Source organism: Chionomys nivalis, chromosome 3 (genome assembly GCF_950005125.1).
Source record: "Chionomys nivalis chromosome 3, mChiNiv1.1, whole genome shotgun sequence".
In the NCBI taxonomy this organism is placed as follows: domain Eukaryota; kingdom Metazoa; phylum Chordata; class Mammalia; order Rodentia; family Cricetidae; genus Chionomys; species Chionomys nivalis.
Window position 1 is genome coordinate 2,953,571 of NC_080088.1, and position 17,867 is coordinate 2,971,437.

The window sequence follows — 17,867 nt, forward strand, 5'->3', positions numbered from 1 at the left end:
CAGAGCCTGGACATGAGAAGCAGGCGGTTCAGAGTGTACCACATGTCAAAGCCCTCTGTGTACAAGCTTGGGTTTGGTCTGCATTCCCCGGCTGCTTGTAGCTGACTGAAAACTCTGCGGTTCACTTGGTTCTTGTGTGTGTTTGTATGTATGTGTGTGTGTGTGTGTGTGTGAGTGTGTGATTGTATGTAAAGGCCAGTGGACAACCTTGGGTGTCATTGCTCAGGTGCCAAACACTGTTTATGAAAGTTTCTTATTGGTCTGAGTTTGCCAAGAAGAGCAGATTGGCTGCTCAGAGAGCCCAACCTGTCTCTGCTTCTCCAGAGATCCCTAAGGATTCATCTGTCTCCACCTCCCGGTGCTGGAATTCTAAGCATGCCACACCCCAATTCCTGGCCTTAAATGAAACAAAACAGCAGCAGCAGCAACAACAACAAATGTGGGTGCTGCGAGTAAACTCGGGTTCTCGTGCCTGAGAGATAAGGACTTTATCCATAGCCTCCCCTGAAGCCCCTACTCGGTTCCTTTTAGCAGAGAACTCTGATGCAAAATTAAGGACAGGCACTGCAGAGGAAGAGTAGGTATGTCAGTGAGCATAAAGGACTCACTTTGAATATAAAATTGAGTATAAAGCAAGAAAAGTAGTTACCCACGCTGAGGGAACCAAAGGGCTGAGAGCTGAGGGAGACCCAGTGTCACACTGATGCCTTGGGAGAGGCTCAGAGCAAGAGAGGCCCTGTTCCTTGGCTCAGATGCACTGGAGGCTGAATGCTTGTGGTGCGCACACACTGAGACAGGCTTAGTTTGGAGGGCGTGTGGCCTGGAGGAGTGGGAGCCTGAAAACGATAGGATCTCATCCTGGGGATCCCCTGATGGACTGTGGTGGATGAACTGAGTGGGGTTCCGCACTGCTCCCTCTCCCTCTTTTTACCGTGTGTGTGTGTGTGTGTGTGTGTGTGTGTGTGTGTGTGCAGTGCCCACAGAGGCCAGAAGAGGGCGACAGATTTGCTGGAGCTATAAGCAGTTGTCATTGGTGTTAAGAACCAGACTCAGGTCCTCTGAAAGAGCAGTAAGCACCCTTAATCTCCGAACATCTCTCTAGCCCCTGCACATCCTTTTCGTGTAAGGGAGCCATGTTTATAGACCAGGAGTGAACTGTGACATTGGGAAATGTATGAGTGGCTTTTGTCCCCATGTCCTGGCATGTAATTCCCTGCAGTCCCCAGGGAGTTAAAATGATGTCTTTCTGATTGATAATAAGTTGACTGGTGTTAGCATCTACTTGCTCACCAGAATTAGGTAGACTCACTCCCAGCTCTGGGGAAGGAAGAGGGGGGTGGAGGCCAAACTGGCCAGCCATGGTCAATGAGTTTGTCAGTCATGGTTATGTCATGGACCTTTGGTTGACAACCCCAAGTTTCCAAGAAGGTGGCTCAGCCTTTCTCCACCCCCATCTGGGGCAGCTCTCCACCTGTATCCTGTATCCATCTGTGTCCTCTGTGCCTTGACAACGGCCAATGAATGGGCAGGGAGTAGAGTTAAGGAGAAAAGGCAGTTCCAGGTCTGACCTCTTCTCCCCAGGACAGAGTGCACCCCTCTGGAGCCATATGTGGGGATGGAGCCCACTCCTGTCTCTTTCTGGAGACAGGTTCCCAGCAGAAGCTCATGCATGATCAACACCTCATCTCTTCCCTCCCCTCTTCAGGTCAACCCCTGTCAGTCTATGGGTATTCACCAGTTCAGCTGGGCTGGAGTTCCAGGGGTTGTGAGTTGTGGCGGTGATTCGTACAGCCACACACACAGCGGCTGATTTCCTGGTGTTCTTAGAGTGACATCTCCCTCCACTTGACTCTGACAGGCTTGAAGGTGACTTTAGGAGGGCAGCGTGTGGCAGTGTTTCGAGGATGCGCTGCCAATGATGTGAGATGGTCTGACTTTGCTACCTAAGAAGGGGAGGGTTTTCTTTGCTTGAGCCTTGGCGGGGGTCATGCCCTATGAACCGTGTATGAGTCTGAGTGTGTCTGTGTTATGCAGGTGTTGGTTGATGGGTTGTGGGGTGACCTGATATCTATACAGACTGTGTCAAAATGTTTAAAACTTGAAATCTCTCTCTTTTCACTTTTGAGCGTTAAGAGGTGGTTCCAGCCTTTCTTTTGTTTATTATGGAAATATTGAACATGAAGATGAGTAAAAATTATTTAAGTTACATCTTTCTACCCTCAGGACATAATGACTTGTGACAAGTAATGCATTTAATATGGTGTCAGAATCGTGACGCCATATATAAAAGGCTATATGTATATATTTACCTTGAAGTAGATATTTTAAAACATTCTTATACCCCCTTTTGTCTATCTTAACAGCACACTGTTCAGTATCTATGCCATTAAGAATGTTTATTGGAAAAGTTTCTTTTGTGCCTCATTTACTTTGAAGCTGTCTAATGTCCTATCGTGTGGCCCTGCAGCATAGAATTGTCCCTCGGATCCACTTCTGCTGAGTTTAGGCTCTTCCCAGTTTCCTGTTGGCCACCAGAGTTCTCAGTCTTGGATGCCGAATGCAGGTGATTGGGCTCACCAAGGCTAGCTAGGTCAGGCTTTCTTGGGGATGGATTTAAAAAAATCAGCATGCCCATAAGTTTCCAGGATGAAAATGGCTGTGATACACTATGCAGTATTTTATCAGACCTGGGATAAATGCCTGGAAGTGAAATTGTATGATCAAAGATGATTTTGGTCTTTTGAGAAGCACGGCATATTGCTGTTTGAACGGTTTTATTTGTTTATAATCATGTTTATTTATTATGTGGGGGACATGCACATGAAAGTCAGGGTCATACGGCCCGGAAGTTTTGTTTAATAACAAAACCTAATGTGTAATTTTAAACTTGCAGCCAATGGATGGGTAAAAAAGCCTTTGCCACCAAGCCTGAGGATGTGAGATTAATCCCTGGGTCCACGTGGTAGAAGGAGAGAACTAATTCAATTAAGTTGTCCTCTGACCTCCACATGCTGTGACGTGTACACACATATGCACACACGCACACTCACAAGGTAAATAGATCTAATTTTAAAAGGTTAAGGTTGAAAGATGAGCATGCGCCTTGGGAAGAGGTGAGAATAATGCCGAGAGCTTTGACCTCCTCGGCCTCATGTGGTTGGTTTTGTTTTATACTGACGGAATTTTCAAACTAACACAGGGGAGGGGGTTGGGAGGCCTTTTCTCCCCATAGTGGCCTTGGTGAGGCTCCCAGGATAGTGTGTGTGGAGGAGACGACAGTCCTGGTGATGGGTACCTTAGTCTGAAGCAGCAACTATGGCAAGATGTAAAAAACTAAGTGGCTCTGAAGTGGCTGAGAAGGATTTCCCACGGTTCCAAGGTCAAGGACCTGTCAGGTCTGGGGTCTGTTGAGAGTCATTTTCCTGGCTGCTCAGTGATGCCTTCCACTGTGTCCACACGTACAGAAGTGGGGAGGCAGCTCTCTCTGTTCCCTTATGAAGATGCCAGTCCTCTTCAGAAGGACTGCACCCCTGTGATCTTCTCACCATTGCCCCTTCTAATGTCATTGCCTCTGAGTTAGGGTGGCGTCATGTAAGGGATGGGACATGCGTCCCATCACAGTGACACAGAACGGTCTTCCAAGGAGAGTGAATACAGATCCACCCATTCTATCACGGTTCCTTGTGAAGTTCCCATGAAAGTTTGATCACTTTCCTTATTTAGTAATTATTCTTCTCATGATGATACATGTACCTAATTATAAAGCTCAAACACTTCCTGGGCAGTTGCCTGTCCTCTGTCTTCCCAGAGAACCAAGTTGTGCATAGGCTTCAGAACTCCAGGCTGCTGCCTCTGAGGTTTGCCTGTGTCCTTACATGGCAGTCAGTGTGGTACCCTCTTACGTTTTCCATTTCCTGATAGCTGTACACTGCATCTTCCCAGTGTAGGTAATGTGCAGATGAGGCCAACGTTACTTAACCAAGCTGTGCAATATGCTGTGATCTCTCTCTCTCTCTCTCTCTCTCTCTCTCTCTCTCTCTCTCTCTCACACACACACACACACACTCACACACACACTCACACACACACACACCACAATCACTTTCTATGATTTAGTGATGTGTGCCTAAAGCCCATTGATAGGATGGGCATCTCCCTTCAGGGAGACAGAATGAGTTCTGTCATCTCTCAGGATTCTCTGTCTGTCTCTCTGTCTCTCTCTCTGTGCATACATACATAGGGCACAAAATGCAGCTTCTTGCTCTCACCTGAACTGGCCTCTTTCAGGTACCACTATTCTGGTTTTCTCACTGTCTGGTCTTTGGCATCTTCTTGCTTGGCTCTTGGGTGGACTCCCCTCCAGGTCATCCTGCCTGCTGCTCAGTATGAGCCCTTATGCTGACGGTTTGCTCGGGAATCCAGTTGTTTCTTGTCAGAAACATTTCTGGACTCCCAGCTCTTCTTACTGTGGCAAAGGCCAGGGGTGTCATCCCCTTGCTATTTCCTTTCTCTGAACATTGATCTCAGGGTCCCAAAGCTTCACGGTTATGTACTCCACTGAGATCATCCATGTTGACACACACACAGACACAGATGTTCACATATGCACACGTGTGCACTTTCCGGAACTAGGGGGCGGATCTGGAAGGGCAATGAGTCTGAGATGATTTTCTGCTGGCCAGACAGCACAGAGGGACAGTGAGAGCAGGGGACTCCAGCCAGGTGTTGGTGAGGACTGATCAGTTCTGGCCAGCTCCGGCCGCCGCCCGTCTGCCTCCTCTACCTGGTCACATTCTAATTCCTCCCCCACACAAACTCTATTATAACGTGAGTCTTACTTTTGTTTGTAAATTACCAATGTTCGCCTCTTTCCTTTTTGATGCTATGTCTTCTGTCCCAATAAATATTTTTAAGCAAACATTTGCTTTCTTGTAAATAGGAGTTTCCCAGATAGTACCCTCTAAGCCTCAGTGTATGAGACCCCGGGAACTGAACTCTCGTGTGGAGGCCAAAGGTCACCCTCAGGTGCCAAGCTTCAGGAATTGACCCTTTTGTTGTTATTGTTGGTTTCTATGACACAGGATCTGTCTATGGTGGTTTAAATGAAAATGTCCCCCATATGCTCATAGGGAATGACACTGTTAGGAGGTGTGATCTTGTTGGAGGAAGTGTGTCACTAAGAGTTGGTTTTGGGGTTTCAGAAGCCCAAACCAGGCCCAGTGGCTCACTCTCTTCCTACTGCCTGGCATCTGGGTGTAGAACTCTTAGCATTATGTCTGACTGCTTGCTGTCATGCTTCCCACCAAGATGATAGTGGACTAAACCTCTGAACTGTAAGCCAGCCCCAATTAAATATTTTCCTTGATAAGAGTTGCTGTGGTCATGGTGCCTCCTCACAACAATAAAACCCTAACTAAGACAGGGTCTTCCTGTGTAGTCCTGGATGGCCCAGTACTTGTTATGTAGCTCAGGCTGGCCTCAGACTCAAGCGATCTGCCTGCCTCTGCCTCAGTACTGGGATTAAAGGCATAGGCTACTGGATGCATCTTGTTTTTCTAAGATGGAGTCTCTCCCTGGCCAGGAGTTTAGGATTGGTGTAGGATTGACTGCTGGTCAGTGAGCCTCAGGTCTGCCTGCTTCTGTCTTTCCAGCACTGGGAGTATAAGCAGGTGCCATCACTCTCAGCTTTTTCTTGTTGTAATGCGTGCTCTGGGGATGGAACTCAGATCTTTAAGTTTGCAAAACAAGCACTTCACTGATGGAGCCATTACCCCAGCCTGAGTGTGTGTAAACAACCTCAGTATTCCTCTCTTCTCAGTATCTCAGTACTGTGTCTTATAACCTAATAACACTGGAATGGAAATTTGCTTTCTCCTAAGTGAGGAGTTTCCCAAATGATTCCCTCCATCCCTCGGAACCTCGGCCCCAGGGATCCAGACTGACAGTGCTGAGTTTTCACCAGGCTGCAGGTCCCTGTGATGGCAGGGAGCTTTTTGGCTAACATCCTGCAGAATGGTAGCAGCAGACCAAAGCGGGGGCTGGACGGGTGTTCCAAAGCCAGAGTAAATTCTTCCCTGGATAATCCCTCAGACATGAGGAGAAGGCCTTGTGAAGTTTCTGTTCCCAGCTCTCATCTGCTCCCCACTTCCAGGTGCTCCATCGTTGGCCCGAGAAATTCCTTCTAGGAAGAAAACAGATGTTCACTCTTCTGCTTAGAGCTGAGGAGCTCTTTGTTCAAATAGAATGGAGCACAAAGGCCTGGGATGATCCCTTCCCCTGCTGTGGATGGAGCCATGCCCTTGCCCTCTTCTGCATCTGGATATCCTGTTCCCCTGGAGACCAGCGTGACAGCTACTGGCTGGTCTATTGCACAAATTCCGACAGATTTGGTGATGGCTGAAGCCAGGCCCACTCCAGTGCCTTACCTCCTGCATCTCTTTCTCACTTTAGTCAAGCTGGGTGAACCACCCTTGGATACTTGGGGTTCCAGCCAGAGGGCTCAGCTGCCCTCAGACACTGTCAGCCCTGCTTGAGCACAGAAGAAGTGGTTGCAAAGTAGCCTGTCATCCATGTGGCATTTTAGATTCAGTGATGGTGCTTTAAAAACACCATGGTGAGGGGTGGAGAGATGGCTCAGCAGTTAAGAGAGAGCACCCTCTGCTCTTTCAGAACCTGGATGTGGTTCCCAGCACCCACAGTGGCTCACAACCATCTGTAACTCCAGTCTCAAGTGATTTAATGTCCTCTTCTAATCTCCACAGGCACCAGGCATGCATTTGGTGTACATACATGCAGGCAGAACAGAGGTGTACACACACACACAGACACACAAAACACCTACGTTTTTGTGCCAGAGAAATAACCGTTAAAGGGCGAAGCTCATGATAAATACCACGGTGAAGCTTTTGGTAATAGTCTGTAGCTCTTTATAAATGAGAATTATAATTATTATTAATTATTTTATTATTATAAATGTGCAATACTGGCAGAGTTTTTTATTTATCAGATAGCTACCATTTTCTAACTTTTGCATGCACTGAGGATTCTTGTTTTTCAGTGCGATATATTTCTTTCAACTGATAAGTCAATATACATCGTCATCGTCATTACCAATAGTATTATTCTGTTGGTGCTGCTTTTCTTCCTGTGATGGGGGCTCCATAAAGTGCAGGCTGGCCTCTCATTTGAGGATGATTCTCCTGCCTCCACTTTCCACATGTGGAGAGTCACAAGTGTGTGCTCCACACCAGGCTCTGTATGTGTTAATAGAAATAAAATATATGGCTGATGTTGGGAGTCACGCACAGTATCACACAGAGCACACAGACGGTTTCATGCCCAGGAGACCCCACACTTCACCTGACATTCCTCCCATTCCTCTGTCCGCCCCATGGTGGCCACTGGCATTTTTACTATCCCCAAAGCTGTTCCTCTTCCAGAACATCCTGTTTTTGGAAACCTTCAGTACGTAGTGTTTTCTGATTGACTTTTCTCCAGCAACAAGCACTTAGAGGCCCCCTTGTCTTTCTCTGGTCCATAGCTCATGCTTGTTGCTTGATAGTGCTCCACGGACTGGATTGCTACTGCTGTCTGTCCTCTCATCTACCGAAGGGACCTTTGTTTCTACAGGTTATTTCATTCCCAAGTGTTTCAGCCTGAAATGAAACATGGAAATGGAAATGACAGGGTCCTGTACAGGGCAATCACTGGGGTAATACAACCCAGTTAGAGGTTTTGATAGTGCGTGGTGGGCATGAAGACTCCTCAAGGGAGCTAGTGTCTATGTGTGCGAGTATGTGACTGCACATGTGTGCAAGTGTGTGTGTGTGTGTGTGTGGTGTATTTACAAACTCATGGGTACAAGTGTACGTATGTGCACATGAATGTGGGGGTCAGGGGTAGACCATAGATGGTTTTATTTTTAAATTTCTGAGGAACCTCTCTACTCACGTTCATGATGGTTGTCTTCACTGTGGTGTACAGGGTCCCAATTTCTCTAGCTCACCACCAACTCTTATTACTGTTTTAAGAGTCTCATTCATCCTCAAAGATGAGCGAAGAGCCTTTGTCTTTGTGGTTCGGAGTCATCAGGATGTCTCTGGTGATTGGTGAGTGACCACTCATTAGGATGAGCAAATGCAAGGCTGGGCTTATCTAAGGTAGTGCTCGTGGGAAGTGTCGGCTTCTCAGCTTGGATCTGAACAGTGCTGTGGAGTCCAGCTCTGTTAAGCTCCCCCGGGACAGCCTTACAGAGCAGGGAAGTGCTGTCTCTGTAATGTGGACAGCAAGAGTTGCAAGGGGTAGGCTAAAGGTGTCCCCAGAACTGGAGGGATAGCCGCGATGATTACAGAATCATGGATACTTCAAGCGGTCAGGTAAACTTGGCTTCCACGGTCACATGCCTGTTCTAAAATTACCCATGGGGTTTCATCTGCAGACTTCAGGCCTGAAGTGCCTTGGGTCTGTGTACCTGGTGTGAGGTGGGAGGAACCAGGGGAGCGAGTTGGGTGGGACAGAATTAGAGCGTCTTTGGAGCTGACAGGGCATGAGAATCAGGAGAATGCCCAGCTCTGAACAGGCTGGTTACAGTCTCACAGTGGAGCGGGTTTTGCCCAAGGGAGAAGAAAGTAGACATGGAGATCAGGCCTGGGACCTTAAAACCCTCATGGGCTGTAAAAATCGCTGCCTATTTCTTCCCTGCTGAAATGAGAGGCATAGCAATAACAGAATTCTCCCTTTTCCTGAAAGTCAAATTTCTCCTAGCATGCGTTCAAGACACAGGACATGTGGGTGTTCTGAGTTCCTGATCCTTCCTGATTTCATTTTTTAAACTGAATTGCTATGACTCATAAACCCCATTCTCTGGCTTCACTCTGGGCACACACATGGGAAGCCATGCTCTTGGCCTGTGAGTGGCCTGTCTTCTCCTTGGGAGTGAGGTCCTCCGGAGTCCCAGGAGGTGGCTGGGTGTGCACTCACCTGGGTGGAGTGTGTGCTTGCTGCGGGTCCTCCGAAGTCTGTTCTCTGCCTTGCGGGTGTGAGATCTGTAGTTTGTCCTGATGTTTCAGACTCTGCAAAGTCTCGGGACTAGGTGATAAGAATGAGGCCCTTTCTCAAATCTTCACCTGCTTTTTCTTTTTTAAAATATTTAAAATTGATTTTATTGAGCTCTACGTTTTTTTCTGTTCCCCTCCCTTCCTCTCCCCTCCCCTTCCACCCTCTCCTGCAGTCCCCACCTTCACCACTGTCTGTCCATTGAGCTATACTGAGTGGGGCGGGGCGGGGCGGGGCGGGGCGGGCATCAGAATAGTTGGCTCTGTGTTGCAAATCCACTTGTGAGTACAGAGTTCCCTGTCCTTCAGCGTGAGTTTATCCTGGTAGAAAGTGTTCTTTCCGGTTTTTCCTGAGAGCTGTGACCCCAGAAAGACTTAAAGATTTAAATTCGGTGCAGACACCTTTGCCTCCAGGTGTTTCCAGCTTGTGCAGAAATGGTTTGTTTGCCGCTGAGCAGCAGAATCCCCCACTGTCGTCTCTGAAGACAGAAACCCAGGCAGAGCCTACCGGGGCCCAGCTTCTCTGTGTTGTAGCTAATAGGACATGTTCGGGAAACCCAAGGGAATCCTGCAGGAAGTACTCACCAAGTGAAGGCTGAACTTCCAGGGAGGCTGTAAAGGGCTCAGATTATCTTGTCCTCCTTCTGCTGCCTTCCTGGGGATTGCTGATGAGATGGCTGGAGTTGGGGCAGTCATCTTGGGTCGCAAACGATAAAGCTACATATTGAGGCTTGAAACCTCAAGGCAGAGAGCCTGGGTCCCGATGATCACAGCAAGCTTTATCTGTCTGTGAATGGCTGAAGGGACTGTCATTCTCTAGATATATATTATGGTAAAATATACATAGCACAATCATTACCATTTCACCTAGTTCTAAGAAAGAAATTCAAGGGCTTCAACGATATTCATAATATTGTATAAACTGTCATCATTAATCCATTTCTCAAACTTTTTCATCATCCTTCCAAACAGAAACTGTGTATCCACTAAAATCTCCCCCCCCCATTTGTTTCTTTCATCACTGGAGTCCTTCAACCTCAGTTCTGCTTGCCACCCAAGGTTTGGTTGTGTAGTATGCCTCCCAAGGTTTGGTTGTGTAGTATTCCTCCCAAGGTTTGGTTGTGTAGGTATGCCACCTAAGGTTTGGTTGTATAGGTATGCAATCCAAGGAGAATCACATAGAGGGTTTTCATTGGGCCAACTCAGCCCACTTAGCCTGTTTTCAAGTACATCCATTCTGGGGCACACGTCAGTGGATACTTCCTGTCTTTAAAGCATGGCTATAGCAGGATTTGCTTGTGTAGTCCAGCCATTGACGGGCGATTTTGAGTATGCTTTGGTAAGTGTCTGTGGAGTTCTGGCGTTCAGTCCCTATGTACAGATGCCCATGAGTGGAGCTGGTGGACCATGTGGCAACGCTGGTGTTTTGAGGAGTTCTGGTCTCCACCAGCTGCTCTCAGAGGACTCTTAGCATCCCTGTGTCTTTACTAGTTCCTGCCACGTTGGTCACATTGGTGTCAGTTAATTTTTGTTTTGAAAATGGAAATGGCCAGTTTGATGAGCCAGAAGTAACCAGAAATAACCAGAAGTAACCACTCTCTCTTCCGGGCTTAGTGGTCCTGTTTTGTTTTTTGGTGTGTGTGTGTGTGTATGTTTACTTTGGAGACTGTTCTGTTTATATTACTTAACTTTCCTTAGCTAGGTTATCTGGTTTTAAGCAGCAATGGTTGCGTCTCCTGTGCAGAACTTAAACTGTAGATGGGTAGATGAAGGTGCTTCTATACGGGGTTGGGAATTGAGTGTGGGGTCACTGAATATAGGGAAGTGAAGTTTGGCCATAGACAAAGGTTTTAGAGCATCCACCAGGCAACATTTAAGTCAAAAGCAAAGGGTAATGGCCCTGAGGTGTGTGTGGCACTGTCATTTGTGCTGTGTGATCGGTCTCCACTGCAGCTGTAGGTTCTGAACAAACCCAGCATGAGCACTGTGCGTGTTCTCCGGTCACACAACAGCCACCAACGTTAACACGAGCACTGTGCGTGTTCTCCGGTCACACAACAGCCACCAACGTTAGCACGAGCACTGTGCGTGTTCTCCCGTCACACAACAGCCACCAACGTTAACACGAGCACTGTGCGTGTTCTCCGGTCACACAACAGCCACCAACGTTAGCATGAACACTGTGCGTGACCTCCCATCACACAACAGCCACCAATGTTAGCATGAGCACTGTGCGTGTTCTCCGGTCACACAACAGCCACCAACGTTAGCATGAGCACTGTGCGTGTTCTCCGGTCACACAACAGCCACCAACGTTAGCACGAGCACTGTGCGTGTTCTCCCATCACACAACAGCCACCAACGTTAGCATGAACACTGTGCGTGACCTCCCATCACACAACAGCCACCAATGTTAGCATGAGCACTGTGCGTGTTCTCCGGTCACACAACAGCCACCAACGTTAACACGAGCACTGTGCGTGTTCTCCGGTCACACAACAGCCACCAACGTTAGCATGAGCACTGTGCGTGTTCTCCGGTCACACAACAGCCACCAACGTTAACACGAGCACTGTGCGTGTTCTCCGGTCACACAACAGCCACCAACGTTAGCACGAGCACTGTGCGTGTTCTCCCGTCACACAGCAGCTGCCAACACCAGCTTAAATACCTCAGCCCAGATTGGAGATTGTGTCATGAACGGCAGTCGTTTTACTGGGCACTCAGAGTTTGCTGTGCTTATAGAAGCACAATGGCTTAATTAAGGAAAATAAAGATTTTTGCTATTTCTTCTACCATTATTCCCTAATGTTCAACTGTCACATTAGTGTGTCCCCAGCGTGTGTCACATTAGTGTGTCCCCAGTGTGCAAGGGTCCCATTAGTGTGTCCCCAGTGTGCAAGGGTCCCATTGGTGTGTCCCCAGTGTGCAAGGGTCCCATTAGTGTGCCCCCAGTGTGCAAGGGTCCCATTGGTGTGTCCCCAGCGTGTGTCACATTAGTGTGTCCCCAGTGTGCAAGGGTCACATTAGTGTGTCCCCAGTGTGCAAGGGTCACATTAGTGTGTCCCCAGTGTGCAAGGGTCCTATTGGTGTGTCCCCAGTGTGCAACTGTCATATTAGTGTGTCTGCATGTTTGATTTTAAGAATTGCTCTTGGAGTTGCTGACTTGAGTTTCATAAAAATGATTGCAAGATGAAGCTTGGCTTGGGATTAGGACAGATTTTCCAACAATTTCTGAAATGACCCAAAGATACTTCTGCCAATTTTCACTGAGTTTTTGTGCAAAGTGGCATTTTCAGCATTAAGAGTTATACAATCAAAATATTGACCAGCTCTGAAAACAATTATGACTCTCTGATTCAGCCAGGGTCTAACACTTTAAAAACACACAAGTTTGTGTGTCTTGATAATATATAAATTTATTTTCATATTTAACAGATGGCAGTATTGTGTGTATAAATTCATTTTATTAAAACAGGACTCATACATGCCATGCTTCAAATTTATTACACAGCCAAGGATGACTCGCCCCCACACCCATGTTCTTTAGTGCTAGGGATTGAACCCGAGGCTTCTTGCATGCTGGACTTACACTCTACCAGCTGAGTGAGGCTCATCCCCACACCCTAAAAATTACTAAACATACATTTCTTGAGATTTTTTTTTAGTTTTCTGCATATGAGTGTTTTGCCTGTATGTATGTATGTGCACCATGTGTGTGCCTGTGGGAACCAAAGAGAGCATCAGATCCCTTGGGATTGGAGTTACAGAGAGTTGTGAGCTGCCATGTAGGTGTTAGGAATCGATTCTGGGTCCTCTATAAAATCATTCAGATGGCTCTTAATCACTGAGTCATCTCTCTAGTCCCTTAAAAAACATTTCTCTGTAATTTCATTAGCAGTAAATGCCTATTACCTATCCTTTATAGACCTATACACCCCGGGTCTTGTAAAGTTATCCCAAGTGAAAGGGTCTAACTGGACCAGGCATCTGAAACTCTGAGACAGAGTAAAACAAAGCCTTGTTGCCATGGATATGATGCGACCCTTGAGGGGGTCTGTGCTTTTCACAGGGACCAGGTGCTTGAGCTGAGAGAGTGAGGGCTGTGATTTACTGCCCTTCCCCTGGTTGGGGGACAGCAGAGGAATGGACAAGCAGGGGTCTCCTACCCTGTCACTGCCTCCCGTGAGAGCTCCTCCTTGCACGCCCTTGTGCAGTGACGGAGCTGCTACACATACATAGTTGGGGTGAGGAAATTGGCCATTAGTTTCTGTGAGCAGGACACAGCTCCTCACATGGCTGTGATGGAAACAATGAGGTCTGCGGAAATGAGGATAATGACTCCTAGAAGGGCTAGAGCCCCTTTGGCTGCCCCCTTTCACCCATAACCAAAGCTAGGATTCGCTGCTTTCTTTATTTCTTGAGATACAGAGGTCATGAGAAGGTCATGAGATACAGAGGCCGTGATAAGGTCAAGAGATACAGAGGTCATGGGAATATAACGAGGTACAGAGATCATGAGATGGTTTCTGGAGGAGAAGGGTGTGGACATGCGTATCTTAGCCCCACTGAGCCTGGTCCTGGAAGGGGTGAGAAGCGTGGAGAAATGGAAAGAGGATGTCAGAAGCTCCTTGAGAGAAGAGGTGGGGCAGGGCAGAAAAGGCTGCATGCTACCGTGCCCCCTTATTCGAGCATGCCCCCAGAAAGGACGCTGTGTGGCTCACAGAGCTGAAGCTGAAGCTTGCTGCTGTGCTCCAGGGTTCTTTACTGTGGAGAGCATCCAGGATGAAGGCTGCCCTTGTCCATCCCTGTCCGTGGCTCATAGCTCTACAGAGATGTGCAGGTGACTGCTGAGCAGGGACAGCACTAGATTGACTCATTCCTCGCCCCCCAAAATCTGTCGTTTGGGGCACTGTGGGGTCCATCAGTCATTGACCACTCATGGAGTTATTTACTTAGGCAGGCAAGGCACCTGTGATGAACAGTCTGACGTCGACTTGACTCCACTGGAGTCATCTGAGAGGAGGGAACCGCCATTAAGACAATGCCTCCACAAGATCAGGCTGTAGGCCAGTGTGTAGGGCATCTTCTTAATTAGTGAGTGATGTGGGAGGGCCCAGCCCACTGTGGGTGGAGCTATCCATGAGTCCTATCAGAAAACAGGCTGAGCAAGCCAGTAAGCAGCTCCCCTCCATGGCCTCAGCATCAGCTCCTGCCTCCAGGCTCCTGCCCTGTTTGAGTTCCTGTCCTGACTTCCTTGGATGATGAACTGTGATGTGGAAGCATGAGCCGAGAAAACCCTTTCCTCCCCAAGTTGCTCTGGTCACGATGTCCATCACAGCAGTAGTAGTCAAACTAAGACAGCACTTGCAGGTTTCTCTCCTTTCATGATTCTGTGCTTTTTCTATGTTATGAGTGAATCCAGAGTGGGAAAATCTATAAAGAAAGAGAAACAGAGGGCAGAGAGATATGGCTGTAGTTTCCCTGTGAGGTAATCACTGTTAGCAGAATTAGTATCAGACATATTGCCTACTTCAGGATGCTGCATGGAAAAGTCATATAAAGAGATTCCACAGAGACCTGTTCCCTGTCTTGCTCAGGGGGTTATGATATTTATAGATGCAGAGGACGTCAGACAAATGAACAAGTCTGGGTAACTAATTGTCATCTGTAAGAGTCAGGGAAAGTCTGGTTTCACGTGAAAGCAGTGCAAGTGGATTCTGAACAGGAAAGACTCTTGTGTCCCCTCAGAGAAAGCCCCACAGCTACGAGCAGCCATAGCTGTTTAAGCTCAGCCTCCATTCCATCACAGATGGAATACCACAGGACACAAAGAGGCTTTCATGTCCTATGTCCCAACAGCCGGCCCTCAGGACACATGGCCAATGTTTTCTCACGGTAGGACTTTTTGAATAAAGAGATCAGTTCAGATGTTGTTTGATATCCCCTTACATCTGGTCAGCCTTTGATAGCTTGGCCAGAGAGACTTGTTCCCAGCCTCTGCCTGTGATGGATGGGGACAGACACTCTGTGAAGGGGCATCTTACCAAGACATCCTGGGGACTAGCACTGATGTCACAGTTGAGCTGACTCAGCCTGCATTGTGTGTGAAGGACAGACAGGAGTTAGTCAGGACAGGAGGCTGCAAGCATGGTGCGGTAGCCTGCAGCAGAGGGCTTGGTGTACTTACTCTGGAGAGAGCCAGGGGTTCACTGAAGGCCACACCATTGGGTGGCAGTAGGGAGTGGCCAGGGATTGCCAAGGGGCAGGCTGCCAGGCCCCACAGTCAGCTCTCCAGGGAGTTCTCTAAGGCCTCAGATAGTGTGAAGGACAGTGAAAGAGATGTCTCATGTCTTGTTGGATAGTTCCCCGGTTCCAAAAGAGGAACTTCTAGAGAATGCCGGCTTTTGATAAAAGACGGCCACAGTGCTAAAGACTTTAAATGTTTTCCCCAGGAGGTGGCCGCTCACCTCAGGTGTGCTTCATCCTGCCATCTGCTCACATGTCACTTATGACATCTGCAGGCCCAAGCTGAGTGTCACATAGTACAGCGGTTACTTGTGGGAGGAGGATAATTCCTGTGTGTCCCAGGCACACACAGTGACCTTTCTATAGCCACCCCCTGCCAGCTGAAGAGCTTGTCAGGTGTTTGCTCTTCGTGCAGAACAAATGTGCATGTGTGTGTGTATGTGCGTGTGTTTCATTCTCTACAGTGGGAATCTGCATGTCATCTCTGCAGTCTTTCCAGCGCTTTGCAGACAGAAGATACAAAAGCGTCCTTCGAATGAAGTGAGCAACTTTCTCCCCAGTGGGGCCTTTTCAGTTGGAGGAATCATTTACCAGGTACAAACTTTCCTGACACTGACAGACCTGGGGAGCCTTCTGCTCAGGTGTGGTAGTGCCAGCCTCATTCAGAGGAAGTGAGCCAGTGTGCCCTCCCCTAGGCTGACTGGCCGCAGTGTGAGGAGAGATACTGCCTAGTGTGTCACACTGCCCCGCAGGGATGGAAGAGCCCGGTCAGGGGTAACAGGAGGTACCAGTTGTGTGCAGCACCTGCCGAGGTAGCCACCTTTTCCCCTTGTGCCTGGAACCCTCAGGACAGCACCAGAGCCCCTGTGCCCTTCCTAGTGTCCTTCTGGAGCCTTTCCAAGCACGCCACAGAACTCTCTACCCATACTGTGCTCAGGGAGCAGCCTGGCTGCCAACTAGCTGAAGACTTGACTGTCCTCAAGTATACAGCACCTGCTAGATCATCAGTCCACTATTTGTATGTGCAGTAGCCATACTGGGAAGGCTGTGGTGGAGAGTAGCTGAGACAGGTTGGGCTACTCTTCTCCAGCAAACACTTGGCCTTCCCAGGGCTGTCTCAGGGTTACCTTGAATAGCCCTTTGGAATCTCTTAGCTTGATGGTCTGGCATCTTTGAGAGTCTAGCTTAGTCTGTTGGAGCCTCCTTCAGTTGGATGAGTTCTTTTGTGTATCAGTCACGTTTTGCTACAGTAACAAGCATCCCTGAAAAAATCTCAATAGTGTATAACAACACCATGTCAGGGTTGGCTGAGCTTGCTCGGGCTCACCTGGTCATGAAGGGGCAGCAGCTGTGGTGTGGAGCAGCCAGAGGTGCAGGGGGTGAGTGGGCACATGGCTCTTTGGCATGTTGCCATCCATCACTGACTCACTTCCTCTTTTGCCCACATGCACTGGGCTGGTGCAGGCTACGGCTAAGCCCACAGCTAATGGAGAAAAAAGTAAACCCTCCTACTGAGAGATAAAGTCAGGAGGCAGCAGCGGGAGCTTCGTTCTGGTGCTGAGGAAGGGAACAGTCATTTACAACAAATGCACAGTCCACTTATCGCAGAAGGGACCAACCTAGTACTTCCTGGTGACATCATCCCACCCCAGCTTGCAATCCTACCCATGTGCTGATATCCACATACCTCCATGTTCGACCTTGCCTCTCCAGCTCATCTCCCGCCTCCTACAGAGCATCACTAGATGAACATCTTTTGCACACTCATGGTCTTTCTGAAATAGTTGCCCTGCAGCTTTCATCCCCTCTGTGATGAGCAAGACCCATGGCACCATCCTTGGTTTCTCCTGGGAACATGCTAGCGTGCTTCTCTGGGAGACTGCAAGTTAGAGGGTACCAGTGGTCTCCACCCTCCGAGCCTGACTCGTTTCTGGTCAGTTTCCCAGCCTGCTGCATCCTCCCTGGCACCCCCATATTGGGAGACTTGGATTCATCCCAGTGGATACAGAAAAAGGGAGCTCGATGGAAGGAGTCTGCATTTGAGCCTGCACCCTTGTCTCCCAAATCCATGCTTTTTCTGTTGCACAATGTCACCAAAAACCTGACAGTTGCTCATGGCAACCTTTGCATCATGGGGATAAGAAAATTTTAATTGTTCAGGGTCTCTACTTTCTAATCTATCTGAAAATTCTATCCTTCTCTACAAGATGGTGCAAACTGTGTTTTAGGATCAGTAAAATCAATGGTTTCTTTCTCTGGTCATTTTCATACAGGTGTATCCTTCCTAAGGAGGTGAGCTGTCTGCAGAATGTAGGATGCACTGGGGACTTTGCAGTTTTGATTGCCTCATGCGAGAAGGAGAGCTATATCAGAGTAGTAAAGAACCAAAGATTAATCCAGATAGCTTTCTCGCTGCTTAGTCTCTGAGCTCCCCAAACCCAACTCCACCAACCCCAGCCCACTTTCGAAACTGGTCTCGTGAAATAAGACAAGACCGAACACAACAGAAGATAATGCATGAGATCCGTGGTACATCCTTGGCTTTCTTCCAGGAAGACAGGCGTG